We start from the raw sequence: 11,321 nt of genomic DNA, 5'->3' as shown, positions 1-11,321 counted from the left end.
GAGAGAAAGCAAGCTGCAGAATCCCGTGTGTGGTCTGGGGCTACTTCCGCAAAAGCACAACAAAATCCCCCAGGTGCAAGTGTGTCTGGGCTGCAGAGCCAGGAGAGGGGTGTGCGAGCACCGCCCCCCCCCAGCCCCGCCAAGCTGCAACAATGGGATTGAGAGTATCCTGGGAGAGGGGGTGGCGCTGGAGGTTGGGGGGCTGAGTAACTGTGTGTGCTCCTATCAGCGGTTTATATTTACAGTTTCCTTTGTTAAAACAAGTATGTGTTACTTCTGAAATTTGAAAACCCTGAGCACCGAAAGTCTAAAAACATCCCAAGACTGAATAAAAAGCCTCAGCGTGAAGGCTTTAGGGAATTGCAGTGAACCAAGTGCTTCCAAGACCGCGAGTGGGAGCCCCTCACTGTTTCTGACAACCACACGTTCACTGCCTCCCTCTTCTCTCATCGCCCAGATGTTCTGGGAGCCTCTTGCTCTGGGCTCTGGTTCCCTGGTGCTAACTCCACCCCCAGGCCCCAGGGAGGGGCGTGGCCACGGCTGGCCAATCAGAGCACGGCATGTCTCTGGCTCTCCAGGGCTGGGCTGGTTCCTAGCCGGGAAGACGACTGTTGACATTGGTGGAAACAGAAAACCCAAAACCCTTTGCTGAAGAGTTACTGCGGGACCTCCTGTCTCACGCACCAGTTCATTCCCTGTTGGCGGAGCTTGTCTGAGGCTTGTCTCAGTTGGGATTGGGCCTCTGTGAGCAAAGGTCTGATGGAAAATGATCAGGAGTGTTGCGTATCCGTGGTTAAACATGGCCAATATTACAATTAAATAAGTTTATAATTAAATGAATTATATTAAAACCAAAGTTAGTAAATACCCAGAACTTATCACTCCCTAGCTTATTTCACTACGCTTGACTATTTTCCATGCCCTTGGGGTGATTGACCACTGTTGTCTCTCTGCAGTGGAAATGCCCTCTGATGTGTGTGCCTGAGGGTCTCTTCCCAACTCCACACCCAGGGAGTCACGCTGGTAGCTTGGAACCCGCCGAGGAGGGAGTCCTTACACCGTGGGATCTGGCAAACACCACCAAGAGGGTTCTCCTACCCAAAGCCCTTGTTAAGTGCTTACCAGCAGAAAGGAGTCCAGGTAACACATGCAGGGACTCATCTGTTCTTCAGGAACCTCGAGCAATAGGAAGGAGAGAGTGGAAGCATCTTCAGGCTGAGAACCACGCTGTATCTCATTTGGTTTTCCCAACATCTCGCTGAGACATTGAATTTATGCGTGTCGACTGACTTGCGGAAATGAGGATCCAAGACGTCAAGGGCTTTGCCTGCGGTCACGCGGGGTGGGGTAAGGACCTGAGCCCCACTACTCCAGATCCGGAGCCTCACCTTGGGATCAGTTCTTTTTTGCGCAGTGCTCTCCATCTCCGACACCCTGCTGGCTGAAAGGCCCTGTGGGCGGCTGGGCAGTAATGCTCTGCGGCCAGCCATCAAGGAGAGTCTGCTCCTCCCAGTGGCCCTAAAGTGCAAGGCCTCTGCTTCCAGCACTCATTTCCCGGCAGCTCGCAACTTTGCAACGTTAGCAAGTGCATGGGCACAGCATTTAACAACACAGAGCTCCAAGTTGAGGAGGGCATGGCTTTTCAAAACACGTGCAGCAGACACCGAAAGGACAAATAGACAAACCCACGATTACAGTCGAGAACCTCAGCACTCTCCCCTCTAAGCTGGTGAAAGAACAAAAAGACAGAAAATCAGTAGGGATATAAAAGACCTGGACAACATATCCGCTTGACCTAACTGACATTTTAGAACATTCCACCCCACAGCAGGATGCACGTTTTTCTCAAGTGCACATTGAACGTTCACCAAGGTAGACTTTCCTCTGGACGATGAAACAAATCCTAACAGACGGAAGAGAAATGACATCAGAGTGTTCTCCGATCATAATGTAATGAATCTGGAAGTCACTAACAGAAAGATATCTGGGAAATTCCCAAAGATTTGAAAGTTAAACATACCTCTAAATAACCCATGGATCCAAGTGGGAATCTCAAGGGAAAGTAGAAAATATTTTGAACTGACTAAAAATAAAAACACAACATATCAAGATTTAGAAAATGCAAATAAAGCAGGACCGAGAGGGAATTTTATAACGTCAAGTGCTTACGTAAGGAAATGAAAAATCGTTTCGAATGAATTACCCAAGCTTCTACTTTAAGAAACTAGAAAAAGAGTGGCACATTTAATCAGAAGGAGTGAAGTGATAAAGATAAGAACAGCAATCAGTGGACTTAAAATCAGGAAAATAAGAGAGAACATTAACGAAACAAAAAGCTGGTTCTTTGGAAAGATGAACAAAATCGATAAACCTCCAGCCACAGGTGACCATGGAGGAAAGGGAGAAGACAGAACTGGCAATGTTAGAAAGGAAGGAAGGAATTGCTGTAGGCTCTCCAGACATGACAAAGATAATAAAGGAATATCACAAGCAACTTTATTCCCTAGAATCTGACAGCTGAGATGAAATGGCCCAATGCCTGGAGGACCTGAGCTACTAAAGCCCGCTCAGGCAAGAAGACTCAGCCATTTAAAAGAATGACATCTTGCCATTTGCAACGGTGTGGGTGGATCTAGAAAGTACAATGTTAAGTGAAGTAAGTCAGACAAAGAAAGATAAATACCATGTGATTTTACTCATATGTGGAATTTAAGAAACAAAACAAATGAACAAAGCAAAAAAGAGACAAAGCAAAACACCAGACTCTCAAATAATTACAGAGAACAAACTGGTGGTGGCCAGAGGGCAGGAGGGTGGGGGGATGGGTAGGAAAAAAGAAAGAATAGGTAACCGGAATAATCCCGCAGTTATCAAAGAAATGGAATTCACAGTTACCACTTTCTAATAAAGAAAACTCCAGGTCAGATGCCTTCACTGGTAAATACTATCAATTGAGGAGGAAATAATCCTAACTCTATACAAACTCTTCTGGAAAACAGGAAAGGAGGGAACACTTCCTAATTCATTTTATAAGGCTAGCATTACCCTAATACCAAAGATATTACAAGAAAACTATGACCAATATTGTGAACATAGATGAAAAAAATGCTCAACAAAAGATTATCAAATCAACTCTGGCAAAATATAAAAAAGAATACATTATGACCAAGTAAGGTTTATCCTGAAATGCAAGGCTGGTTCAACATTAGAAAATCAGCCAATGTAATCCATCATATCAGCAGATATAGAAAAAGCATATAGTCATCTTAATTGATGCAGAAAAAGCACTTGACAACATTCATTCATGATGAATTCTCAGCAAACCGGTAATGGAAAGAAATGTCCTCAACCCAATAAAGGACTTTTACGAAAAGCTTATAGCTAACATCTTACTTAACGGCAAAAAACTCAGTTTTTCCCCTAAATTGGGAGCAAGGCAAAGATGTCTATTCTCACCACTCCTATTCAGAGTCATACTGGAGGTCCTAGACAGTGTAATGTGGCAAGAAAATAAAAACAGAGACAGATTGGAGAGGGAGATATAAAATTGTCTCTATTTGCAGATGGCATGATTATCTATACACAGAGCATAAAGGAATCTACAAACAAACTACCAGAGCTGATTGTAAGTGAGTTTAGCAAGGTTGCAGGATACCAGGTCAATATGCAAAACGCAATTCCATGTTTCTGTACTAGCAACGAACAATAAGAAACCAAAATTTCAGAAACAGTACAATTTATGATAGTATCAAAAAACAAAACAAAACAAAAAAACCAGGAAAAACTTTGGTATAAATCCAATATCTGTGCAAGACCTACATGCTGAAAACTACAAATAATGGTGAAAAAAGTAAAAAACCTAACTAACTAGAGAGATATACTGTGTTCATGGATTGAAGGACTACATTGTCAAAATGCTAAATTCTTTCCGAAAGGATCTATAAATGTATATCCCCACAAAGTCTCAGCAACATTTTCTTGTACAAATCAACAAGTGTATTTGACAGTTTACAGGGACAGGCAAAAGAATTCGGATAACCAAAACAATTTAGGGAAAGAAGAACAGTGTTGGAGGGCTCACATTTTCTGTTTTGATGCTTACTCTAACGTTACAGTAATCAAGGCAGCCTGGTGCTGATGAAAGGCTGGATCAGTGGAACAGAATGGAGTCCAGAAATAGATCCCCACATGTGTGACCAATTTGCTTTCGGCACAGCTGCAAGGGGAATTCAATGGACAAAGGAGAGTTTTTTCAGTAAGGGGCACTGGAACAATTGGTCATCCACAGTGAAAAAATGAACATTGATCCACACCTTGAAAATTTGACTCAGCATAGATCACAGACTTAAGTGCAAAAGAGTAAACTTACAAGACTTCTAGAAATAAACCTAGGTAAATATCCTGTGACCTTGAGCTACGTGGAGATTATCTATGCCACTAACAGAATGAGTCACCAAAAATAAGCTAAATTAGATTTCATGAAAACTTGTTTAAAAATCTGCTCTTTTAAAAACACCGTTAAGCGAATGAAAAGGCTAGACATGGGGCATGAGAAAATACCTGCAAAATATATGTCTGATCAAGAACTTGTGTCCAGAGTCCATAAATAATTCTCCAACAACCCAATTTTTAAAAAGAATTAGAAGATCTGACCATTTTACCAAAGAAGACATGCAGATGACAAAGAAGCCCGTGGGAGGATTTTCAAAATCACTAGTTCTTAGCGAAATGCAAAATTTTTTTTGAAAGATTTTATTTATTTGTTTGACAGCCAGTGAGAGAGGGAACACAAGCAGGGGGAGTGGGAGAGGAAGAAGCAGGCTCCCAACGGAGCATGGAGCCCCATGCGGGGCTCGATCCCAGAGATCTGGGATCACACCCTGAGCCAAAGGCAGATGCTTAACGACTGAGCCACCCAGGCGCCCCCTTAGCGAAATGCAAATTAAAGCCACCAGGGGATACCGCCACCTACCAAGGAGGATGGCTAAAAACAAAACAGAGCAAACCCTGACAAAACCAAGGGCTAGCGAGGCTGTGGAGAAATGAGAAGGCTCGCCCCTGGCTGGTGGGAGTGCAGAATGGTGCAGACATTTGGGGAAAAGTTTGACAGTTTCTTTTGAACTTAGACATACATCTACCTTAGGACTCCGAATTCTCACCTCGCGAGAAATGAAAATGCCCACGCGTGCACCAACGTTGATGCTGGCTTCATTCGTAATCTTCCCGAACTGGGAACAATTCGCATGTCCTTGAGCTGGTGCGGGGATAAGCAAATTGCAGAACATTGTACGATGGAATATGACTCAGAAGTAAAAAGGAAGGAGCAAGTGATCCGCACAGAAGAGGGTTGAATCTCAGAGGCATTCTGTGGAATAAGAGAAGCCAGACCCAAATACACAGTGTGTGATTCCTTCTCTATGATAACTGGAGATATAAAGAAATCAGTAGTTGCCCGGGGTGGGAAGTAGGGTATGGCTGGCTCCAAAGCCAGATGGAGTGACGGATATGCTGTGAGTCTTGACTGTGGTGATGGTCACACGACCGTGCATTTGTCAAAACTCATAGAATTGTATACAGAGGGGGAATTATGCTGTAGCTGTTATACCTCAAAAAAAAATATGTAAGAAACAGAAAAAAAAAAGGCATTCTTGGAAAATGGCACTAAGAAGGATGCTGGTATCCATTTCACTTAGATAAAAAGTGTGATTAGTAAACTAATTTGCATTTGGCCGCCATTTGAAGGCCCCACCTTCCCCTGACTAATTTCTGGTTTTTCATGGAATTTTTTTTTAAAACAAAAAAATTTGAAAAGTACGAGTATCTATCTGGACACATCCAGTCCTCCATGCTGAGGTCATCCTACCTGTTGAAATAAAAGATAGGAATAATTTTTTTTTAAGATTTTATTTATTTGGGAGAGAGAGAGAGAGAGAGAGAGAACATGTGAGCAGGGGGGAGGGGCAGAGGGAGAGAAAGACTCCCCGCTGAGCAGGGAGCCTGACTCAGGACTCAATCCCAGAACCCCGAGATCATGACCTGAGCCAAATGCAGACGCTTCACCGACTGAGCCACGCAGGTGCCCCTCAATGGTAAGAATACTTTTTAAGAGGACCCAGCTGTTCTGATTCTGAAATGGGTCTGGATGACTCAAAGTGGAACATTGACCTGACGCAGGCCCAAACAGCTTGCCAGGTCAGACAAATGCTTTTTCCGGCGGCGGTCAGCGTGTCTTGTGTGTCCTGTCAGCCGGAGAGGGTCACTCCTGTGCCGCCGGCAGAGCCTGAGTCTTCTGGCCGTCTCCCTCCCCTTCCCACGGGCTATGCTCTGTTACTGTAAAACAGCTGTCACATTCACGCCCCGGTCACCTGAGTGTGTGATCTCAGTGCTAAAGCACGGAGGAGGCCCAGCAAATTCCACAACATGGGCCACGTGTCACTCCCGGAGCTCTGCCTTCTTCCATTCCTTCTGGAACAAACACCAGTGGACAGGTCCCCAGAGAGATGCTGAGTCCTGTCTTCGGGTAGAACCACCTAGAACGAGACGCTTAGGGCCTGGCTACTGAACACATCTTCAGTTTTTCCAACATTTGTGAAAACAGGGAAGAAACCAGCCTGGAGAGCAGGTGCCCTCCCCTCCCCCACCCCACCCCTGGGCTGGCTTCGCACCAAACCTGGTTATGGAAAATGCTGATTCTCAGGTGCCACTTTCCCAAGAGTCTAATTCTGTGGTCCTTCGGGGGTCCAGTCCGGGAGTCTGTATTTTTCACAAGCTCCCTAGGTCATCCTGACCCCCTGAGATTCCCGAACCACCGTTGTTGAGGGCCTTGGGGGAACTGGAAATTCCCGACAAGGTTGACGGGATCAGATGAAGGCCAGGTGTGTCGTGTGTCCAGACACATGCAGAGCCATGCTTCGGGAGGAGCCCTGCTCACCAAGGCAGATGGACAGACCAGGTGACCGGTACAGTGACAAGCACATATCCAAATGCCAGGGGACGCTGCTCTGAGCAGCACCTGGGCACTTGGTACAGGCGACCACCAGAGCAGGAAGCACCCGCAGAGGACGGGGGGGGGTCGGGGGGGGGGGTCCCTGGAAGACCACGTGGGCATGCCGCCCCCTGGCTCCTGCTGTGGGCTAGGACAGCAGCTCCAGCGACTCCCTCCCCTTGCTGAGAGCCCGTACTCCCACCTCCTCCAGCAAACACATCAGGCTGCAACCTGGTGCCTCGTGGATAATACGGCTCTTCTCAGTTTCTTAAAAAATTACTTGCGTTTAGCTCTGGCTCTTCTGAGGGGCTGGACGTTCAGTAGTCAGACAGAACACGGATCATTCACGTGGGATCGTGTATCCACATTTTGGGACCATGTTCTAAATGCCAGGCTGACAAAGTCAAAAAAGATCGAGGTCAGCCATTGTGGCCCCTTTCTCAGGGAAGTCATGGGGGGCTGACCCTGCGGTCTCCAGGGTTCGTCCTGGGGTTAAGTGCTCCAGGGGTCTCACTGCTAAGTGGGACACATCCCTCCGTGAAGTCTAATTTTCTCCACCTCTTCCAAAAGTGTCCTACATTCAAATACTAGCTTTTTAAAGGAGCTGTCATCAGAACTGGGGGCCGGTTTAACGATGGTCTATGGCTGGGACGGAACAAGCCTGTTTATTCCTGGACTTCCTTTAATATCAATTTTTGAACTCCTGGGGGCAGCTGTATTTAAATCTTTCTAGCCCAGCAGCAGACCTTGGCATGCCTCTATAATGAAACTATTTTTTTTTCCTGCTCAAGACAAATTATTTAACTGACAATATGCTTGTTTTTATCAAATAGAATAATCCTAGCATCTCTTTAAAAATTATTTTGTCAGTATTCCCATATAATTTCAATGCTGCAAGCACCTTACTCTCATTTTTAGGGGGGAAAGAAGTTCTCAGGCTTTGAAATACCAGCTAAGGGGCGCCTGGGTGGCGCAGTCGTTGAGCGTCTGCCTTCGGCTCAGGGCGTGATCCCGATGTTATGGGATCGAGCCCCACATCAGGCTCTTCTGCTATGAGCCTGCTTCTTCCTCTCCCACTCCCCCTGCTTGTGTTCCCTCTCTCGCTGGCTGTCTCTATCTCTGTCAAATAAATAAATAAAATCTTTAAAAAAAAAAAAAGAAAGAAAGAAATACCAGCTAAGTTCGCCCCGCAAACAAGTGTGTTTCCAGTTTCCAGGTGGCCGTTAAGGAACAGGGCGGTCTCGGGAAAACACAGCCTTTTCTACCAATATAGTGACCGATGCTGATTGACTTAAAGTAATTTATTGTCTAGCATGATCTTTTCTGTTATCATTTGACCAGTTCTGATAGTTCTGGCCTCGGGATGTAATTATATAACTATCAGGATGAGTCTTTTAATAGGCGACCTTTGGACTCATCTACAAACTGTCCTATTTCATTAGCAGGAAGTGACAGCAACACGCTGTTTCAGCTCATTTGCTTGCTCCTATGGGCAATATTGCACCACGAGAGCTGTTTGCAGCCTTCCTATATGGTCTCCTGTGGCCGGCTTCCAGCCATGGTGGCTCAGTTAAAAGGGTTTGTTTTGTTTTGTTTTACCGGATTTTTGGTCCCCAGAAGCACGGTGAGCATCCCGTGCAGGACTCTCTCTGCAGATGCACGGAAGAATTGGCATGTGCGTCTTCTGAAATCCTAAACTGTGTATCCTNTTTGTTTTGTTTTGTTTTACCGGATTTTTGGTCCCCAGAAGCACGGTGAGCATCCCATGCAGGACTCTCTCTGCAGATGCACGGAAGAATTGGCATGTGCGTCTTCTGAAATCCTAAACTGTGTATCCTATCATACAAGGATTTATTGAAACAAGGCTCTAATCATCGCCGTGTGTGGGAAATGATACAAAAGCTACTAAAGCCGCATCATGAACGAGGCTGCCGCTTAAAATCCGTGTTTTGTCTGACACACTCCATTAAAAGTCCACTGCTGTAAGTTGCTGGGGTCATGTGGAAATAGTCGATTATCTGAGGCTTTGACTAGACGTGTTTAATAGTGCTGCCCATTGACGCTGGATTGTCATAGAGAATCCGTGCACAGGGGCTGTGCGGTAAGCTTCTCAATGGTTATCAAAAGCGTTAACATTTCTGAAGGAAACAACGTCTGGAAAAGAAGAGTTTCTTGCCATTTTCAAAAGGTGCCATTTTCAAAAGGTGCCATTTTCACTTTATGATATGAACTGCTCCCCGCTCCCCAAGCCTTTCAGCGACCGACTTTGAACAATAAAGAGCATCTGTCAGACCTTTATATAGTCACGCTGTTGTCAGTGTCGTAATCGAAACACCCTTCCCCCAAAACAGAGACGTTAAATTGTGCAAGAGGTGTGCATTCCAGAANTTTGAACAATAAAGAGCATCTGTCAGACCTTTATATAGTCACGCTGTTGTCAAACAGTGTCGTAATCGAAACACCCTTCCCCCAAAACAGAGACGTTAAATTGTGCAAGAGGTGTGCATTCCAGAATGATTTCCTGCTGGATCTCCAAACCGCTGAAAAGCCTTCTACAACGCAGAGCCCAGCAAAGGGTCCTCCCTCACCGGTTTTGTAAAGGGCCCTTTCTTAGCCACCTCGAGGGCGAGAAATCCTCCCACTCCTCTCAAACACAGATCGCTTCTGGTTCATCTTTCCGGACCGTGCGAAATCGATCCAGCGGACCGCCACGACTTTGTTACACCTCCGTGTTCGTGTTCGTGTTGGTCTCCAAGAGAGGACCAGTCTGTCCCGATGTTGGAAAAGAAGGAAATGCCTGCCCTCTTGTGGGGACGATTGTCCTTGCTCCTGTTGCGGAAATCCAGGGCACTCATGGGCACTGGAGGAATAAATGAGTTTCTCCTTTTGTCCGGCGGGGGGAGGGGGGGTCTGTCTGGTGGGAGTCTGGGCACAGAACTCAATCAAAGCTGAACGTGCACGTTTAGTCCTACGTGATATCCAGGCGCACTGCTTGCAAAACACTGCAAGTGGCCTGTGAGAGCCCGTTGAAGGGTTTTTGATGGTGTTCAGATACGCCCTGGGCTTGCGTTTTCCACCGTGTTTATTTTTCAATGAAAACAATTTAATTGTAGTAACATACACACTAAAAACTGTACTCTTTGAGCCATTTCTATGTGTGCAGTCCGGTACTGTTGAGTACCTAACATCGTTGTGCAACTGGTCTCCAGAGCTCTGTCTTGCAAAACCGCAACTCTATCCCCATGACACGCTGACTGCTGTTCCCGCCCCGCCCCCCGCCGCGGGTCACCAGCATGCCACTTCCTGTTGCCGTGAATTGGATGATTCTGACTGCTCCACGTAGGTGGAATCATACGGTATTTGCCCTTCTGTGCATCCTGTCCTCAAGTTTCATCCCTGTGGCAGCCTGGGTCAGCATTCCTTCCTTTTCAAGGCTGAGTTATGTTCTAGTATGGAGACTGCACATTCATCTACTCACCCACTGCTGGGCGTATGGGTTCCTTCCACCTTTCGGCTGTTGGGAATAATGCCCATGGCTGTACTAGTCTCTCTCTGAGACCCTGCTTTCCATTCTTATGGGCCTACAACCAGATTGCCGGATCATATGGTAATTCTATTTTTAATTTTTTGATGAACCCCACTGCTCTCCACAGTGGCTGCCCCATTTTCCAGTCCCACCCGCAGTGCGCAAGGTTCCAATTTCTCCACATCCTTACCAGGCCCAGGGGACATTTTTAAGGACCATCATTCACAGAAAACAAAGACAGAAATTTAAGTCATTTCATTTTATTGAGTTATGCAAAACAGCTTTAAACAACAAATAAGAGGGTGTTACAAAAATTTAGTCACAATAGCGTACAATAAACTATACAATTTAAGCCTCATTATGTGAACTCCATGAATTTGCTCTGATGAAAAGAAGATAATGCCCTTCCGGCTGGAAAGTGCGTCAATATGCTCACTTTATACAGGGCTTTTGGGCTTCAAAGGTCAGCATTTTAAGAATTTGGGTTTAGTTAACTGGGTGGGGGGAGGCCTGACACAATGTACCCACGAAGCAAATCATCGTGATGCATGTTTTTAATATCTCACAACTGTATTTGCTAATTATATCTCAACAAAGGTGAAAAAACAGAACTCGGGACCTATGGATGATTTTAAACTAGGGGGAGAAGCGTTCAGAGCAAACACAGCTGCTGAGCTAAGAAGAAACGTATGAAAAATAAATCATTATAAAGATGGTTACTAGTTAATTGTAAGTACTAAAGAGGCATTTCATATGCTGCTCGAAGCTGAGAAAAAAAAGTCTCTTCACTGGCAAAGGAGAAATACCAAT

This window comes from Ailuropoda melanoleuca, chromosome 13, assembly GCF_002007445.2.
Source record: "Ailuropoda melanoleuca isolate Jingjing chromosome 13, ASM200744v2, whole genome shotgun sequence".
NCBI classification, from domain to species: Eukaryota; Metazoa; Chordata; class Mammalia; order Carnivora; family Ursidae; genus Ailuropoda; species Ailuropoda melanoleuca.
The sequence above is the reverse complement of the archived record's forward strand: the minus strand, read 5'-3'. Positions refer to the sequence as shown.